General features: G+C 38.7%; 1 long non-coding RNA gene across 1 annotated transcript in view; it reads left to right on the top strand.

Moving 5' to 3' along the window:
* LOC119254788 (uncharacterized) overlaps positions 1-18,687 on the top strand; it is a 48,561-nt gene that overhangs the window by 11,454 nt on the left and 18,420 nt on the right. Inside the window, exons 3-5 of the long non-coding RNA XR_005127355.2 lie at positions 1,083-1,252; positions 3,728-3,863; positions 5,905-6,119. This is a non-coding gene — a long non-coding RNA (uncharacterized LOC119254788). The remainder of the gene's footprint in view (positions 1-1,082; positions 1,253-3,727; positions 3,864-5,904; positions 6,120-18,687) is intronic.

The raw sequence follows: 18,687 nt of genomic DNA, 5'->3' as shown, positions 1-18,687 counted from the left end.
ACCTCAGTTTAAACAGTGTCAGATTATTGCAACTGAAAGAAAGACACTGCAGGATGGAAGCTCTGGAAGGGCTTTGCAGATGGTGGTTGCAGCTACAATGTAAAGGGTTTATCCTTTTATCTAAATTGTAAAGTTCATTGTCATAAAATTATGATATTTCCTCATTATTTTTTAATATCTGTAGATTCTGTAGGAATGTTACCTCTCTCTGATATTAGTATTTTGTGTCTTCTCTCTGTTTCTTAAAAGTATGGTTTGAAATTTATTGATTTTATTGATCTACAGAACAAGTTTTTGGTTTCATTCATTTTTTTCTATTTTTTTGTTTTTTATTTCCTTGACCTCTGCTGTTATCTTCATTATTTCCTTTCTTATGCTTACTTTGGGTTTCATTTGCTTTTTTTCCTGGTTTCTGACATAGAAGTTGAAGTCATTGATTTGAGACATTTCTTCTTTTCTAATACAACTATTTAGTGCTATAAATTCCCCTCTAAGTACTGCTTTAATAGCAATACCAATAGCATGCTTAAAGACTCAAATTTGTAAGCAAATTGTGTCTAGAGCAGGAAGGTGGAGCAGTTATGACCAGAGAAGTAAAACATGATTGAGCTGTGAAGGGTCATGCTAAGAGGTTTGGACCACAGAGTGAGGATAGTAGGGAATAAATACTCCTGGAGTTGAAATTACTAGATCAAACTTACTCACAGCCTAAGGATACTTCAAGTTTAGGAAGCTAGGAGATAAGAAAGAGCCTGACTTGTTGCCATTTCTATCCTTTCCAAGTGTGTAAGGCTCAGATAAAATTTATCATCAGAATGTGATATATCTGATCACCTTCAACATAACCTGCTCTCAACTCTTCCAGAATATTTCTGAATGCACCCAGTGTTTATACTTGTGAACAGTCTCATTGCAGAGTTCATTGTCTGGCAATGTCCTTCATATGAACCCCCAACTAAAGCCTCCAGCAATATCCATGAAGGCTAGAAGAGAAAGACTCCTTCAAGCATTATAGCATTAAGGGCTTTTGCTTATTTTATTTTATTCCAGTGGGACTGTAACTCATTAACTTCTCATCGTAGAATTAAGAACTGTGTATCAAGATGTTATCGGGGAGAAAAGGAGAGGTAATGCACTTTAAAAATTACAATTCAAGGAACAGAACCTCAATCCAAGCCTCAGAATCCACTAGTCTTGTTCAAAATCCAGATTCCTGAGCCCACTCTTCATTCATCAAACCAGAATATTTTAGGTAAGCATTCAGAAATCTGTATTTTAGGTAAACTTCAAGATATATTATTACAGGTAATAAAGATTGAGAGCTGGTAGGACAGACACTTGCTGCAGGGAAGGACGCATATGGAAGCAATCGGGGCACTGCACTGCACTATGAGGTGGTGCCAGAAAGTCGCATTCATAGGTAAGATCTCCAGACCATCACCACAGCCACATTCTGCAACCAACCAAACTTCTGGTCAACAAAGTTTAGAGCTGCTCCTTGGGGCTGCTGTGTGGATCGTAAGTTGGTATGAGAAGCAGGTAACTCTGTGTGCTGCATTAAGGATAGATTTTTCCAAGATGGCAAGCATCTAGGATATTGGACAGTGAAGCAAAGGGCATATTTCTTAATAGGGGATAAGTGCATGATGATATTGGATGTCACTGAATTAAGGTTAAGCAACAAGATTTCATTCCTGGAAAATGGTGCAGTTCTCCTAGACATCACCAGAGACCAAATAAAACTCACATTTTTATACTTGTTTATTCAGTTTCTTTCAAGCCTCTTTTTATTACTATAATGTAAGTAGCTAAACTATTACCTACCCATGCATTTCAGAATCAGAAATGTTGGCATTAGGAGTATGTGTAAAGAAATGTGACATGTGGGCAGAAATGGGTGCTTTCTCTTCATGTGTCAAATTAAAACTGGCATCTATAGCTTTTGTAGTTGTTTATTGGAACCTGAAATAGAAAAGATGATAAATTCATGGTGCTTCTTTTCTCGCCCCCCCCCCCGCCCCCATTACCTGACCTCAGTGCCTTGCATTCCCAGCTGGCTCCAGCTGCCTGTGCAAGCACAGCACCTACAGTGATTGGGGGCACCCAGCTCCTCTGTGCCAGGGTGAGCCATTCTCTGACTTCTCACTTCCTTTCAAATGGATAATTTTCCCTGAAATATTTCTCAACCTCAGCTTGGAGCTCTCAGCATTTTTCACATATCATGTCTTAAGAATTGAAATTTTCCCTTTCTGTCGTGAGAAAACACACAATTCAAACACTTGTGGTTTCCTTGTAGGCCCGTAGGAAAACTACCCCATGTCTGAGGGAGATGTGACTACATTATGTTTGTGATTGGGCTGTATAAATATAACAGCGACTCCCATCGGGTTGATATTGTTTCTTTAACACTTGCAACCTCTCCAACATGAGTGTCATTATTGCCCTTTTGCTGATATATTAAGGCATAGAAAGGTTAACTGACTTACCCAAGGACACACAATTGGAGAATGGTGAAATCAGGATTTAATCTCCAGGTCTACCTGCCTCCTCAGCCTATATTCTCTGCATCAGCCAATGGATTTGATGGAATGACTGACAGTGTGTGTGGAAAGTTGAGAGTAAATTTGTCATATCCCATCTTCTTTTGCCCTTTAGGGTACAGGGTAGAACTTCATCAGGGCAGAGCTTGTGACTATTTCAGGTTTAGGTTTAGTGTGTATGAAAGAAACAGAAGCATCCAGGGTGCTAGAGAGGAAAAGAATGAGGAATCCAGAAAGAAATTTAAGACAAAGGAAATAGTGGAAGAACTAACAGGTAAAGGCTGTGTAAGAGTAGAATAAAGGAGTTACAATGCGACCCTCCATGAGTCTTACTGATTTAGTAAGAATCTACCTTAGCGTCATTGGTCAAAATTTGTGAACTTCCTGATAAGTGGAATAGTTCCCTTTAACAAAGTGAAGAGGCCAACAAATGTAAAAGTAAAAAACTGGGTTTTCAATACTGATTTTAGATTTTACTGACTACAAGGAAACAGAAGATATAATTCAGTGGTATTTAAATGAAAACATATTTGCCTACAGTAATTTAAGCAGAATTCCTATACGTGAAACTGGTAAATATGAAGTTACTTGGATGAAGTTGAGGGGAAGGAAGCGGGGGTGGGCTGGGGGTGGGGAGAAGGGCCCTCCGACCTCGTCTGTCCTGCCCTCCAGTGGTGACCCCTGAGGATTCCCTCAGACTTTTTGTCTCTCAGAAAAACAGATCCACAAAAATTGATTTTGGACAAAGAGAAAGGTATTAGCTTCAGATGACTTGTGTCTCATGTCCGTTCTATAGCCCTGCTTTTTATGACCTTGGGCAAGTCTGCGTCTCAGCCCTTTACTCTGAAAATGGGTATGGGGATGACAGAGGCCCGCCAGCCTCATGGGGCTATGAGAATTGTGAAACTGGAGGTACCATGTAAATATCTAGAGGTATGATTTTGCAGTCATTTGTGCCATCTTTGAATATTTTCTTCCTTTTGGGAAAACTACACCTTATACTTACTTTCTGATCAATAAGAATTTCGTACTGTGCACCCAGCTTTCCTGAGTGGTTAGGATATTCCCAGTCCGCTTATTTTGCCATTAGCTATTTCCCCTCCAAATCCTAACTGGTAATAGGTACAGGGTCCCCATACCACCTCCAGGTTTGGCAAATCTCTGGGCACACTCTTGTACACTCACAGGACTCAGCACATGGTTTATCACAGCGAAAGGATGCAACGCAAAATCAGCCCAGGGAAATGGCACATTTGGCAAAACCAGAGGAAGAATCAGCTTCCAAGAACAGCTTCCAAGAATCCTGTCCTTTTGGAGACACAGGTTGTATGAAATTCTTCCAAATCCAGTAGCCATGTGTGGAGCATGTCTCTCAGGGAAGCCTAGCACAGACTCCCCAAGGTTCGTACTGGGGGCTGGTCACATAGGCATCATCTGCCTGACATGTATGTACCAAGAGTCCAGAATCCCTGATGGGAAAAGCAGGTCGGTCAGCATGAACCACATTGTTTGGACATTCGGCTTAGGTGCACTCACTCAAGCTCATCAGTTAGGGGATGATTGGAACCCCCCTGAAATTGTAACCCCCAGATGTCAGTTAAGGATATGGGGCTTTTTGTAAATGGAGCTTTCTAAGCTTAGCAGTCTCTGGTCTGCTATATTAAGTCTTTTCTATGCAGTAAACATCAACCTTCTTATTCCTAGATACCTGTTATAAAAATAACTGAAGGCAATGCAGAAGTGTTATTTCGTGTCTGTAATAGCATCTGTGAGATGAAGGTTCTCATTCACACTCTGTGAACTCAAATGGTTGACTCTGCTTTTATAATGGTTGACTCTGCTTTTATAATGGTTGACTCTGCTCAACTAATCACTTAGTTGTGTGATTAATGAAATGGAAATAATAAAAATAAAACAAAATCTAAGATAAATCATCTAGTTAATTCTTGAAGTTATTACAGCAAAATATTGTTTCTAGGTTTTTTCATGCATTTCATTAAAAACTTTAAATCCAAGTTTATCCCTAAAGCCCAATATTTTTGTGTACAAGAAGGCAATGAAAATAGCTCCTAAAGCTTATGTATTAATTAGGTAAGATGTTAAGCTGCTATAACAAGAGATGCAATAATAAGGTAGCTTATAAAACAAAGATGTTTCTTTCCCTCACTCACAGCAGTTCCAAGGTGAAGGGTTCAGGTGGAGAGGGCAGCTCTGCCCCCTTGACCAGGGGACCAGATGATGACTGTCCTGTCACCTGCATCAAGTGGTTCTCCACACATTGTGACCCAGTTTCTGCTATTGGAACCTGGAGGAAGGGGTTAGAAGCCCAGAGTCAGGAATTCCCTTTTTAAGCAAGTGAAAATTGCTCACCTAAGTTCATTTAATAGAGAATTCATCGATGAGAGATGGGTCACATCTAACTTGAAGGGAGGTGGAAAAATGGACTTTAGCTACTAATTTTTGATGGACTGCTAGTCGTCGCCTTCACTGCCCAAAAGATCTTCTCCGGGCAGGTGTAAAGTAGAATATTTTGCACTTTATTTAGAAATTCATAACTTTCCATATAACAACAGAACAAATCAAGCACTTTTCTAGAATGATATCCAAACTATCTCTTTAAAAAGTGTTATTGTAATCTGTAGCATGAGGTTTCAAGATGGAAAATTCATGCTGAAAATTTGCCCAAATGCTTTCAGAATATTTTCTTATTTTAGATAATTTTATCTCAACTCTAGTTGGTATATTCTTTTTCTTTGGTTTTCTCTTTCGAGGAATAGGTTTTGTTTCCTGCCCTAAACCAACCCTTACCTAAAGGGCCTTCTTCCTAATGGATACCTTTAACCTCCATATTATAATTATGATCTCCATGTTCAGTTGTGCTTCCCTCATGTAAATCTCAGGAAATTGAAAACAAACCACCTCATTTCCAGTTTCTACATTTATACATCTGTTATCCTAGTTATGGATATAACATAATATCTAACTCCTAAGCATTCCTGACTTACAAGTTAGTAGCCCTGGATTTATGAAGTTTAAAACTGTACTCTAAAACTGTTTAGATGATTCTTATATTGTTTTATTATATAACCTCCCATGATTTCTAGAATTTTACTTTGAAGTTGGTATGAGTGAAAAAAAGTTAGATGCTATGTGTTGATGTCCGTAAGAAGAGCTCACATATTTTAATGGTTAGAATGTATAAAAACTGAGTCATTGATTTGGCATTTATTATTTTTTAGTTTCAATTTTTTTGGGTATTTTCTATATCTCATACATACCACACGCATGCATATGTGTATGGGTATATGTATATATTTTCCATTTCAACTGTCCTTGTCTAAATGTTAAGTTTTTCTATTTGCAGAAAAGTGAGCCACATTGAAAGTGTGATGCTTTATGTGCCACGGTGATATCTATTGGCACAATCATGAAAAGCTCTGTTTTGAGTAGTTTCTTGACAGTGGAAATGGCTTTGTACTGACTACACTCCATCAGACAGCCCCTGGAACAATCAAGAAGAGCCGTTCACAAGATGCCAGATTTGACTTGGGCACAGAGAATGTGGTCAGAGAACAAGAGGTAATTAACCAATGTATGTGACTCCAACTCATGACTTAGAATTCACACTAAGTCAAACTGTTGCAGACAAATAATTCTTCCAAGTTTTGATTTTACAGAATGCCTTAAGTACACACACACACACACACACACACACACACACACACACTCCCTCCCTCCCTCCCTCCCTCCTTCCCAACCTTCTTTTGTTCTCTGGGGGTTTGCTAGCCATGCCTTTTATGACTTCAACTTTATTACTGAAAAATAAAAACCTAAGTAAGACTGGAACAATTACAGAACACTCTTGGTTTACATCATTATCCAGCCTACACTTATTTATCTAGTCCATGATAGTACAAGCTATTTAATTTCATGTTTGTCTGAAATCAAGATACCCAATTTGCAAGAAATCTTATTGACTTCCCACTGAGTACCCATATATTATCATAAGGAAATGAGACTGGTTTGGTGTGAGTTATTCATAGAACAAAGTTTTGGTTTGTTCCTCCCTCAATTCTCTTAGCTATTAATGAAATACATTAAATATGTGTGACATTAGCTATAATACGCACCGTCACCACCATCATTTTGCTTATGGACTTGGCCAGAACCTATAATTTCATTATTTGAGGATCAAATAAAAGTGTGTGCTTCTGGCTTAGCAGAATTAATTACTACTAATCCAATCACAGGTGTTAACTTTATACTTATAAACTACAAATAGACTTTTTTCTTTCCCCCAAAGTCTTTCAGTTCTTTATAGAAAATAATGCATTTTTCTTCATAACGAAATAACCTCAAACAAGGAAAACTAAAGAAAAACCAAATAGAGAAATGACTTCCATTATTTCTTTGGGATAATCCAGGAGATGACTCAGATCCAGTGAAAATCAGATTTCCTCTCTTGCCCCATATTTTCTCCCCAGACCAACCCTGTATTCCACGGGCCCTTAACTCTCTCTCCTACCCCCTTTCTCCTGAGTCTTTTATCAGGTAAGATTTTGAGTAGCGCCTTCAAATAGGTTCGCATGAGGCTGCATAGGCTTAAACTAACCAAACGCTGAATCTTTTGCAGTTCGTCCATCATTAATTTGCAGTAATTGTTTTGACACTGTTGATCTCTCAGAACATAAAAGTATTCCCTAGAAACAAAGGGGTTGTGATTTCATTAAAGATTTGTTACATTTCAAAGGGGAATACAATATTTTATGAAAAACAAAAAGAACCTTGTCATATTCTATTAAAGCAATCTCCTAACCCCCACTGAAATTGCCTGAGGACTTACACAACTCCTAATTACATACAGTCTACCTTGGATTTTCATGTAATTTAAATGAATGGGTCTTGTACCGAACAGCTCATTTTTAAATCACTCAATGTCTCTTATTTAAATTGCTCAAACGCAATATTTTGACCTCCTTCCTCAAAAAGTCACCTAAGAAAATAGGAGATTCTGGAAAAAGAGAGCCAATCTCTCAAAAAGTTATCAAATTACTTAGTATTTTTTAGACTTGACTAGTTCACATTTCACTGTAAAGGGTTAGTCATGGAAGGAGAGGAATGGCTGCATGGGTTGAAAAAAGGGTTTTACTTCCTAAACATTTCCAGTGCTCATTACTGCTTCCTTAAAACTTGAGCTGTAGGGATTGCCCACTGTTATCTGCAGAGGAGGGAAGAAAACTGCCAGATTGTAAACACAGCTTGAGTTGCCTCCTTTCTGACGTTTGAACTAAACATAGGTCCTCTTGGGATGTAAATTTAGTTTCAACAAAGGCTAAACGGAAATCACCTATAATGTTTCCTTCTTAAAACTAGTTGTCCTTAATCTGGTCATTTTAATGCACCAAGATAGAGCTTTGAGTGGGAAAATCAAAATCAGTGAGAATTTTTGCGTCTTTGGTTTGAGGTGAACTTTAAATGTTTGGAAAATATTTTCAGAGCTCACTTGGGCTGAGACTTGAGGAAGTGCAGGGAGGGGATAGTTAAGAGTGTTAATTATTTCCTGGCTGTCCCTAAAGCTGGGTCCAAAAAAAAAGGAAAGAGAGAGAGAAAGAAAAGAGTATCAAGTATTTGGCTAACTTAAAACATATCCTTTTCCATGCATACGTCCATGTCCATCACGCAGGGCTGCTGGTTCTATAGTACAAACCTTTCTTTGCAGCACAAAGTTCTCTCATTGTGTTGATGATCTTTCATTGAAAGTAACATGTAAAGGTGAAAAAATTTGCTTCATAAACTGGCTCGTGTCAGCACAGTGGTAAACAGCAATCATATTAGTAACAAATATAATAATGAAATGTAAATGTAAATAATTGATATTTATTAAGGAGTCACTATGTGCCTGACAAGAGTCTAAGATTTTTACATACTCAATTAGTCCTTACAACAGCTTATAAGGTGGGTATTATTACAGTTCTCACATTTCAGGTGTGTAAACTGAGGCACAAGTAGGTAGGTAAGTAAATCAATCAATTTGCTTCAGCTTTTAGATTAATGTTACATAATTTTCTCTTTCTGTCTCATGAGTTTAGATTTTTAGAATTGGCCCCTAACTCACAGGAAAGGCATCATCTACATTCCAAACCGACTAGGGTGGAGTCTTGTCCTGCTGTGTTTTCTTGGCGGTGCTGTGTCAGTTCCCAACGACAGTCGTTAACAGCAATGTGTGGGGGAAGGGTAAAGATGGGTGAGAATATAGCTTTATCATTGTGAAGAACTGAGACAGAACCCAAACTTCAAGGGTGTATACATCTGTGAAATGAGGAGGGCTTGGATTTGAGCCTTTCATTGATTTAGTCAGCAAATATCCATAGAACATTTCCTATGTGCCTGGCAGCCAGTTCTCAGCTGTGAGGACACCTCCGTGAATTCAGATAAGACTCTTCTTACGGAAATGGCATGGTCTTGTATGCAAAGCTACTTTTTACTCACACTTTCTGGACTTTGAATTGTCCACGATTCTCAACTATAGAGGATGTTTCTTTGTGTTTCAGCTACTTGTCTGGAATCCTCTCCCTATAAACATGTTTATTTTCTGAGGAACGGAAGGGGATGAGACACATATACTCTATAAGGTCAGGGAAGGAAACGCTCCTGCAAATTACTTAATCTCTGCACAAAGATATATAAGCGAGACTTAGAGTCCTGGACTCTGGCCCAAGAATGTGCTGATCATGTCTGCAACCACCAAACTGCGCAAAGACCCACATTAAAACAGTAATAACAGAGTAGTGGGAGAAAAAGTCACGGAGACAGAGCAGGAAGGGCTTGTGTACTAAATCACTTTTATCCAGGCTCATTCGCTTAAGGATGCAATCAACTCACTATTTCATCAGCTTGGGACCTTAGAAATGTATTTCAAGATTAATTATAAAATGAATTCTTTAAAATGGAAAAATATACTGCTTTCCTATTACTCTTAACAACAGATTTTCGTTAATGAAGCCTTGAAAACAGTTTAGTGGTTTGACTGCCACCTACTGTTCATTTTTCGCCACAACCGACATGTATTTGGGGCAGGAGGTAAGAAATGCCTTGGGCACACCATTTTTTAAAAAAGTATTTTAACATGCACTGTAATGTAATTATTTTTAAAATTTAAGAGCTCAAGGAATGTGATTGATTCCATTCCAGCCAAATTACTGTCTTAGTAGTTTATGACAGTCTCCTTTGTTAAAAATGCAAATTCTAAGGCGTTCTGAAAATATGTATGTGTGTATATGAATGTGTACATATAGATATGACATTTCATTTAACCTTGACAGGGCATCACACTTGAAGTGTATAAAAAATATGCCACAAACACAAATGTATCAACCTGAAAATATCAAATTCGAATCTGGTGCCTGATCTTTAAAACAGTGAAGAAATTTCTATCATCATACTTCTTTGCTTACTCCATTTGTATAGACTTAAAAAAAAGACAAGCATTTCTACTGAAATAACAAGATCAAGTACTGGACATCTCCAGCTACTTCAGAATAACCCAAGCCTTTGATGGAATCTGTTCAGTGTGTTTCTGAGATTCTGTTAAATACTTAGAACTTGGAAGGCAGTGTTGTATCTAAATTAATTATTTTTGAGTAGGAGCTCTTGTTTTGGATAGGACAATATTATTTCCTTTTAAATGTAGAATCTTGGTGGAAAGTTTATAAACATTTGATGCTAAGACACTGTCGATGTGAGTTATTTTATTTTTTAATTGTACTTTTTTCAAGGCTTTGTACTAAATTATGCACGTAAAGAAAAATTGTAAATGCTCATGTGTTTTTACCAATGTTTTACATACAATACATGCTTTCATATTTTGAAATATGTTTGTAGATTTTTCAGTCACACTTAAATACAGTTATATTTATTACGCTTTTAAAGGCATATGGGAAAAATCACCTAGAATATTTTTGCCTTATTAAAATATGCTTCCTGCTAAAGCTATGTTGTAGTTTTTAGTATAAAATGGGATCAGTGAATTCTAACATCTTGGAATATTTGCAGCTAATATTTCTCTTCTTTAGCAGGGACAGGTATAAAGTAGTGGTATCTTCATTTGTTAAGACAATATTGGTGAGAGACAACATAAATATTTTATTTTTTCCCTAACAGTATTTTCCCCAACATGAAATAGCTATATTAGATATAAAAAATCTCTGTAAGCTCTGTGGTTAGGCATCTCTGTTTGAAGTTTTACAGATAAATGCACATTGTTTGAAAATTTGTCCTTTATGATGCCAATATGTAGATATAAAACAGAAGCTTTCATGTGAATTAATTTACAGTGACACTGATAGATTTATAAAAATGATATAAGGTGATATTAAACAATATAAGCAAACTTGATTAAATATTAGCTTTGTAGCTGCCCCCCAAGTGCTTCCACCCAAAAACAGTGACACTAATCCGAAGTCAAAGAAAAATGCTTTTACCTAAAATATTGGCAAAAAAAGCCGAAAAAAAATAAAATTAAGCTGACCTTTTAACAAATGTCTGTTTATTGATTTAAATTCACTTTTTTCTTTTTCTGAGCAATGCTGGCGAGACCCGTTAGAATACAGGCATGTGTAATAACTTGGACACACCATTTTTATTTCTTTTGTGTGTCATTACTTAAAGATTGAAGAAAGCTTCACCTAAGTGTAGTGATGCAAAAATAATAGTATCCCAGTCTGGCTGCGCAAGAGCGGAGGCAAACAGGGGCTTCATATTAAAGTGCCTTCTAGGTAGCTGACATGACGCATCTAGTCAGACGTAAATAATGACAGACGGAAACCATCATGAGGTCTGTGAAGCATCAACATACTGCTATCATTTTCTCTCTAACCTTGCCTTGCTAGCAGCTCTCAGCCTTACAGGCGAGAGATCATTTAAAAAGCAAATCCTAATGACTTTGCCCATTGTAACAACAGTCAGCAAGATTGGCATCAATTTAGCTTAGTTTTGAAACTCAGAATAGCAGCCATTGTTGACTTGTGACACCCTAAACTCCAGTTGTCCTCCACAATCACCCCCACCCCCAATGCTAGCCCTTCCCTGTGGCTATCACTGTGCCTTGCAAAAAAGATTCTCCTCTCTAGTGGAAAACGGTTTATCTCAGTTATTTGCTTGGCGTTTCTGTCTATAATTGCTTAGACTGCACCTATTTTTCTGGAGTAGCTCATTTGGTACAAAATGCTTTAAGTTCCCCATCCCCTTTTCCATGTGGCACATATTTTTTTTGCATATATTATGTATGCATATGGTAACAATGGATAAAAAACATCCCAGTGTCCCTGTAGCTTAAGACTAACATGGTTATGGTTCAGCTAAACACGTCTGGACATGGCTGCCATAATCAATGTGGAATGGCAGAACAATTTTGCAGATGCAGTCCCAGGAAGATAAAAAAAAAAAAAAAAAACCTGTCTTGTCCAGATTCAATAGAATCTATTCACCACGAAACCTGCGATAAAGCGGTTGCACGTTTTATTTGTTAAGACAGTGATGACTTTGCAAGCCGGTGGGAACTGAAGCTGATGTACAATAGGATAATAGCATTATCACTTTGCAAATCAGCATGTGGCTGTGCTTGGGTGCTGGCAGAAGGGCACGGGGTTCTGAGAGCTCTAGCTGGCAACCTGAAAAGGGAAGGAGAGCAACTGCCTGGCTGTGAGTGTGAGTGTATGAGGATATATTGTCAGGAATCTCCTGCATGGTTAAAAACACCTTGCACATGTGTGTTTTCACTTTTTATAAGAGACTAGGAGGTGAACGTATGGGCCTGAGTGTGTGTGTGGGCAGGAGAGTGGGGGAGTTAGGGAACAGAAGAGAATGGGAGAGGCTCACAATAGCCCATCTTAATGGACCACTATCGATCTCATTTCATAACACTTTAATCTCCAACTAAACATCTTACTTACCTTGTGTAAAAGAGGCACCAAGTCGAAATAAATAATAAACACACAATATCTTAAAGACTTTTGAATTTTGCATGGTAATAAATATTAATGCCACTTGTGAGTCCCAAAGAAAATAGAAGGCATTTAATTCTGTTGTTGATATCAGGTACCGTGCAGGTTGATTTCCCAAGATGAAAGTGAAAAATGCACTATTTGGACTTAAATTTAGATTTAATAAATAACTAATTTAGGATCTTGTTCTATATGCAAGGATATAATCACAAGGCATTCGTTTTTAAAAGGTTTCATTTATTCTTGTGAGCTTAATTATTGCAAGGAAACTGTGAGCAATTTGTTTTTTACCAGTGTCTGATTTCTGAGAATGGTTATTAAATATTAAATGGATGCATAATTCAGGCAATTAAGAAAGTAATCACACAAAGTAATGTAATGGAAGTTAATTATTACTGCATAAGCAAATAGTTCATTAATGCTAGTAGTTGCTATGACTGCATTCTTAATACATGCAGAACTGAAGCATGAATCCTCTGTGTATTCAAGGAGCTAGTAGGAAGTATGATGCTACAGAGAGAGAGCCACTAATGAAAAACAGAAGCAAATAAGGCCATATTGACCCCTGACTTGTCTAAATAAGGTGGGATCATCATTACTTAAGAGGGTTTTATCGAAACCATGACTGCACTACTGCTTATAATGTTTTTGGTTTGTAACACAAACCATGACTTAAATCAAGGAGAAACCAAAAAAAAAAAAAAAAAAAGAATCAGCTTGTTATAACAAAAATCACCAATTTTACTTCTCCTATAGTTATTTCAATCAACTGTTCTGGTAAACAGCTAAAGTCATCATTTGTAACTCAAAAAGAAAGTCTCCATAGATTTTTTTTCCCCCTATAAAGGCATTACAGCTGGTTATAGACCTTATTTTTATTTTCTCTTGCGGCCCAACCCCAAGTGAAAATTCTGACATTTCTTTGCTAGCACTATCTCCCTAAAGCATTTATGCTTCATAAAGGCTATTTTATATTAATTCAACACATATGGGTTCTGGTGCAGGGAGGCAACAAAGTGGCCAGAGCAGGCCAGGCCAGGCAGCAGGCAGGAGATAGAACAATGGAAAGGATTCTGCCCCAGTCTCCCAGAACCAAGTGAGGCCTTGTCTCCAGAGGAGACCAGCTGCTTCATGGGTTTGCTTTTGAACTGCCCAGAGTTGCTTTCCTGTAGCAAGGCACTGCCTACCCTATCTCATCATAGAACTAACTTCACACAGAGCAAGGCAATTCTGTGAGGTACTCTTGCACCAGTCTGATTTAGGAATTAGCACACCATAATGCTGAGATCATTCACTACTTACTTATAATGCCACTATTAAACTCTACTTACCACCTTTCAGGCTGGGCGCTGTACTTGTTCGACATGGGCGGTTGGACTGTCCATTCAAGGACAGCTTTGCTCTGTTCCCAGCAATTTGGCTGGCCACAGGGAAATAGAAAAGACAGACAAGATAGACTCCTCTGTTCTAGGAGAACAGGTTATAATCCTATAACAGTGGTTCTTTTGACCTTTGGGGTTGATGGGATTCTTGGACACTAGAATACATTGGGCATTTACACAAAATTTTTGCCTTCAATTTCAGAAAGTTCCTGGTTTCCCTAATCCTATCCATGGACCTTAGAAGAGAGTTTCTACTTTAGAGGAGACCAGTGCCTTCAAACAGAGTGAACATTTAGGAGATAATCTATTTGGCTTTGGGGGATATGGGTTGTAAGTACAGCATAAGGGTTGGTGGGATCTAAGGTAGTTTAGGGAAGACTTTACAGAGCAAATGAGCCTTGAGGTTGACATTGAAGGATGGCTTCTGTTTTGAAATCAAAAAAAGAGCAATTTCTTAGAGCAGAATGAACAAAAGAGGGAAGTTAAGACTACATTCACTTTTTTCATTAACATTCATTTATTTAACAAACATCAAACACCTTGCTGAACTAGATAATCAGAGGAAATAAAAAAATTTGCCATCTAGAAGAGAGAATACAGCAAACATATAAGTAACTGAGTTACATGGAAAATGTTTTGAGCAAATCCAAAGAGCTACAGGAGAAGGGGTTTCAAAATGCATACTCCAGGAGCAGCATTGCGAGGAAGCCATGCAATAGTATGGTCAGATGGAAGGCATTGGCAAGATCTTGCTGTTGATCCGGATGGCATACCTCAAAGAGGAAGGAAACAGACTGGGCAAAGTCAGATGGGTAGGGAGTTGTGTTGTATATTTGGAAAACATGTTGAGCTTGAATAAGGCACAGGTTATGAGTAAGGAACTTTGAAAGGTGAAGGAGCCAAGTCATGGAGGCTTGCAACTGGCTGGTAGGGAGTTTGAGTGAATCATGGAGAATCATGAATTTTCCTTCATGTGGTGTTTTAGGAAGGTGGACTGGCCTACAGTGCTGAGGAAATGGTGTGGAGTGGCCCTAACAGCAGAGACCTTGCTGTTAGGCTGCTGCAATCCCTCATGCAGAAGGGAGCCACTGAGCCACATTTGCTGGGACATGGGCCAGGGAATTAATGTAGTGGGTAAGAGAGACATGGGCATTTCTAATTCATACCCTGTTGGGGCGAGAGATGGGACATGATGCACTGGTCACTTTCCAAAGGAGACACCATTTTTCATGACAATGAACTTTGATGGTGTCCTTGTCACTCTGAGGAAGCAGTCTGGCTATGCTCCTGGCTCCAGAGGACAGGGTGTCTGCCAGCTGATATGGCCACAAGCTGCTGTGCTGCCATTTTAGGTTTTGATTTGTTTTGTTTTGTTTTGACTAAGGTGCAAGAATATGAGAAGTAATTCAGGAAATTATTTCCCTACTGCTGGTGAGACTTACAGAAGATAAATGCCCAGCTTAAAATAACATCTGACTGCAAATTGAGGAAACCAAAAGGAACCCTTGGCAGGGTTGGAGTGGAGGAGACAACACGGAGCCCAGGGGAGGATTATTGGGGTTTTGGTGGTGGGCATGGTGTGAAGACACACATTGGGAGAGGTGTGAACCTATAACCCCTAAAACAACTACATTGTTGTAAACCAACAATAACCGTCAATTAATATATTTAAAATTAATTTTAAAAAGGTAACACAGCTAGTGAAAGATGATCTTGAGATTCAAACTTTCCACCTCCGGACTATATTGATTTCAAGAGAACCAACCTGCAATGAAAAGTGGCAAGAATCCCCTTTTTTTTCTACCCTGATCCATCGAATTTCTTTCAGGTTGCTCAGTTCAGTTCTCACATTTGCAGACTTAACTCGAGCAGGTTCGGGGAGATGATTGGAAACTTGGAGCTTAGCCTGAGTTTCGAGTTTTGAGGGAATACTGAATATCCTATTCAGCGTTAGATCCTTTCCCTACTCTTAACAGAGATTTCGATCAAGCAAGCTTGTATTCCAATTCGCATTCGTTGTGTTGGTTCTAGGTAGGTTGGCTTTAATTTCTTTGCCTTAAGGATTTTTGCCACAAGCTTTTCCATTGCATTTTCACAGCAAATATTTTTGCCCTGTAACTAATTGGCCGTAAGGCAATTTTGCCACAAAGGATGAAATAATTGGTCGACATTTTGGTTTGACAGTTTGGTTTTTCAACTGATGCAATCGTCTCTTTTTTATACTTTAAAAGTAGGGTGATAAAATTTACTGGCAGTGTGAAAGCAGAGAGCGAAGCCAGATAGCACACTACACTCGAAAATCAAGTCCTTCCACGAGCACAGTCATCCCGCCCACACGTCAAACCACAGGTTTACCAAGTTATGGCAAATATAAAAGGGATGGCAAAGAATTCCCAACAGTCGTCAAGAGCATTTGTTATCAATTCTTTAGCTGCTCTAAATATAAAAGCTTGTTCTCTAATGCCGTTTTTACCAAATTTATTACCCAGTGTTGAAAGTTAAGAGACAAAAGGAGAATCATGTTCTTTCTCCTGCAAAGATAAGAGAGTTCTGTGTGACCTGACGAGCAGACGTTTCTTGAAAATGTTGAAATTTTTTTGTCTATTTGGTCTTGACGAACACGATATGGACAGAATTTTGGTGTTTGGCACAGAATCTGGCTTAGATGATTTGGTGAAATGTAAGGACAGGGCATGTGATGGAACATTTGAATGTCCTTCAAGGCACTAATTTGAAGGTTAAGAACCACAAGAAAACAACCACACCCCTCCTCTGTCAAACAACAGAAAGCTTTCCCAATGCAAATCTCAGTTCCGTTAAAAACATGCACCCTCATATCTGCAAACTGATACCTCTCCTAATGAAGGAAGAAATTTTAGCGAAAAAGAATAAGACTTTCATTGTGTTATTTCAAATTAATGTTCCTGTTTAATTTTTTGTGATTTTAGTTTTTTATGGCAATGTAAATTGCTTTATGACCCATTAGTTATGAGGTGAACGTGCTCTACTAGGTGCGGTTGCAGAGATACTTTCTCTCCTCTAGGTAAGTCAAAGATCATTTCCGTGTAGTTCCTCGACTTGAAGTCTCAACACCAGTGGTTTGTTAAACTAGCTCTAGACTTTCCCAAAGAGGCCCAAAGGACTTCCAAAGCTTATCTGCCTCTTGTTCTCTGACGAGGTAACATGTTATCAGATCATAGAATTTTGCTGTTATGTTTGAAATGGTGCATCCGATGCACAAAGCCCTCCTTTAGTACTTGCTGAATTCGTTGCTAAACATTTCTTCTCACTCTACATTTTGAAATCTATAAGGCCTGGAAAAGTAAACAGCCACAATCAGGGAGTGTGTTGGACATTAAGCTGCTGTAATGGGCCTTAACAACGTCTCTTTAGGACAATGCTCTATTCTCTTTTGGCAATCTTCATCGTGATGGGGCAGATAAGGGGCAGGGTTGAAAGGAAAATCCCCATCTTGTGTGAACTTGGGGTTGACCTGCACCGCTCTCATTAGACAGAATCTCAGCTGCCAGAGAGTGGCTCAACTCTCACACCCGAGCTCTCATGTTAAACCCTCCACATCACCACAGTGGGAGAAAACATGCCTTATGGGGACTAATGACTAATTCCCTACATCATGTCTAATGTATCCCAGGGTGCTAACTTCAGCACACCTGCCTCCACTGCTGGTAAGGTAATGAGAGTGCTTGTGAGTTACTGGTCACTGACAACATTTATAATATTCTTCAACCCGATATTATTGCACAGGTCAGTGTGTACTGTTCCCTAGGAGTAGGTGAGTTCCGTCACCATGGGAGCCCTAGTTTTATGGGTAGTTGGTTGGGGAAGTGGCTCAAAACCCTTTATAAATGAGGTGGGTGCTTTTGGAAAGGTTCTAGGTATCCCATGATACCCTGTTAAATTTTGTTACTAATTACATCATCAAGAAGTAACTACAGCACTGTGAGGCCAGAGATTTTAAAATCATAACCATCTAGGAAACTTAGCCCATAAAAAAAAGGCATGCATTGGCCTGGAGAAGAGAGGGGGGGCACTGAGGGAAAGTGTGGGAGTGGAGTGAGGGAAAGTGGGGGACAGAGAACTTGGAGTCCAGATTGTGAGAGTTCAGTGAGCACCTAATCCCACCTGTGCTGGTTGCCATCCAGCCTGTGCTATGGAGTCTGCGTGCAGCTGCGTTAGGGCCACTCTTCTCAGTGCTCGAGATTCAGAAATGACCTAATCACACAGAAGTATATCTAGAATAATTATTTTACTTTTCTTTTGAAACATCTTCTTTGATAAGTTCTCAGAAAGAAGATTTGATATTCAGTTTAAAGCAAGAAAAAGAGATATGAACTACCTGTGAGCAGCATTTCAAAGATAATACAAATTTTTTGGACACCAAGTGGCCAAAGATAAATGCAAAGACAAGTATAACTGGGCTCTCTGCAGAAATGCTAACTATACTCACTCTCTTAATACCATCTCTATCTCCCTTTACATTGCTGCCATCAGGGAACTGGAAGGCACCCCAGTGGAGTTGTGAGGAATGGGGACTCTGGAGTTGTGCTTGATTTGCTTTCTGGCTTCTTCAGGGCACTCTTGTATTTCACTTAGGAGAGCACCAGATGCTGAAACAAATAAACCCCACATTATCAGTGTTTTGGCACAATACAAGTTTATTTCTCACCTGTGTAATACTCCAGTGCTGGCGTTCCTGGTAAGCAACTTTCCATGTTGTGATTCAGAGATGAGGCTGCTTCTTCT

This window comes from Talpa occidentalis, unplaced genomic scaffold (assembly GCF_014898055.3).
Source record: "Talpa occidentalis isolate TD23 unplaced genomic scaffold, MPIMG_talOcc4v2.1 talOcc4.3, whole genome shotgun sequence".
In the NCBI taxonomy this organism is placed as follows: Eukaryota; Metazoa; Chordata; class Mammalia; order Eulipotyphla; family Talpidae; genus Talpa; species Talpa occidentalis.
The sequence above is the reverse complement of the archived record's forward strand: the minus strand, read 5'-3'. Positions and strand labels throughout refer to the sequence as shown.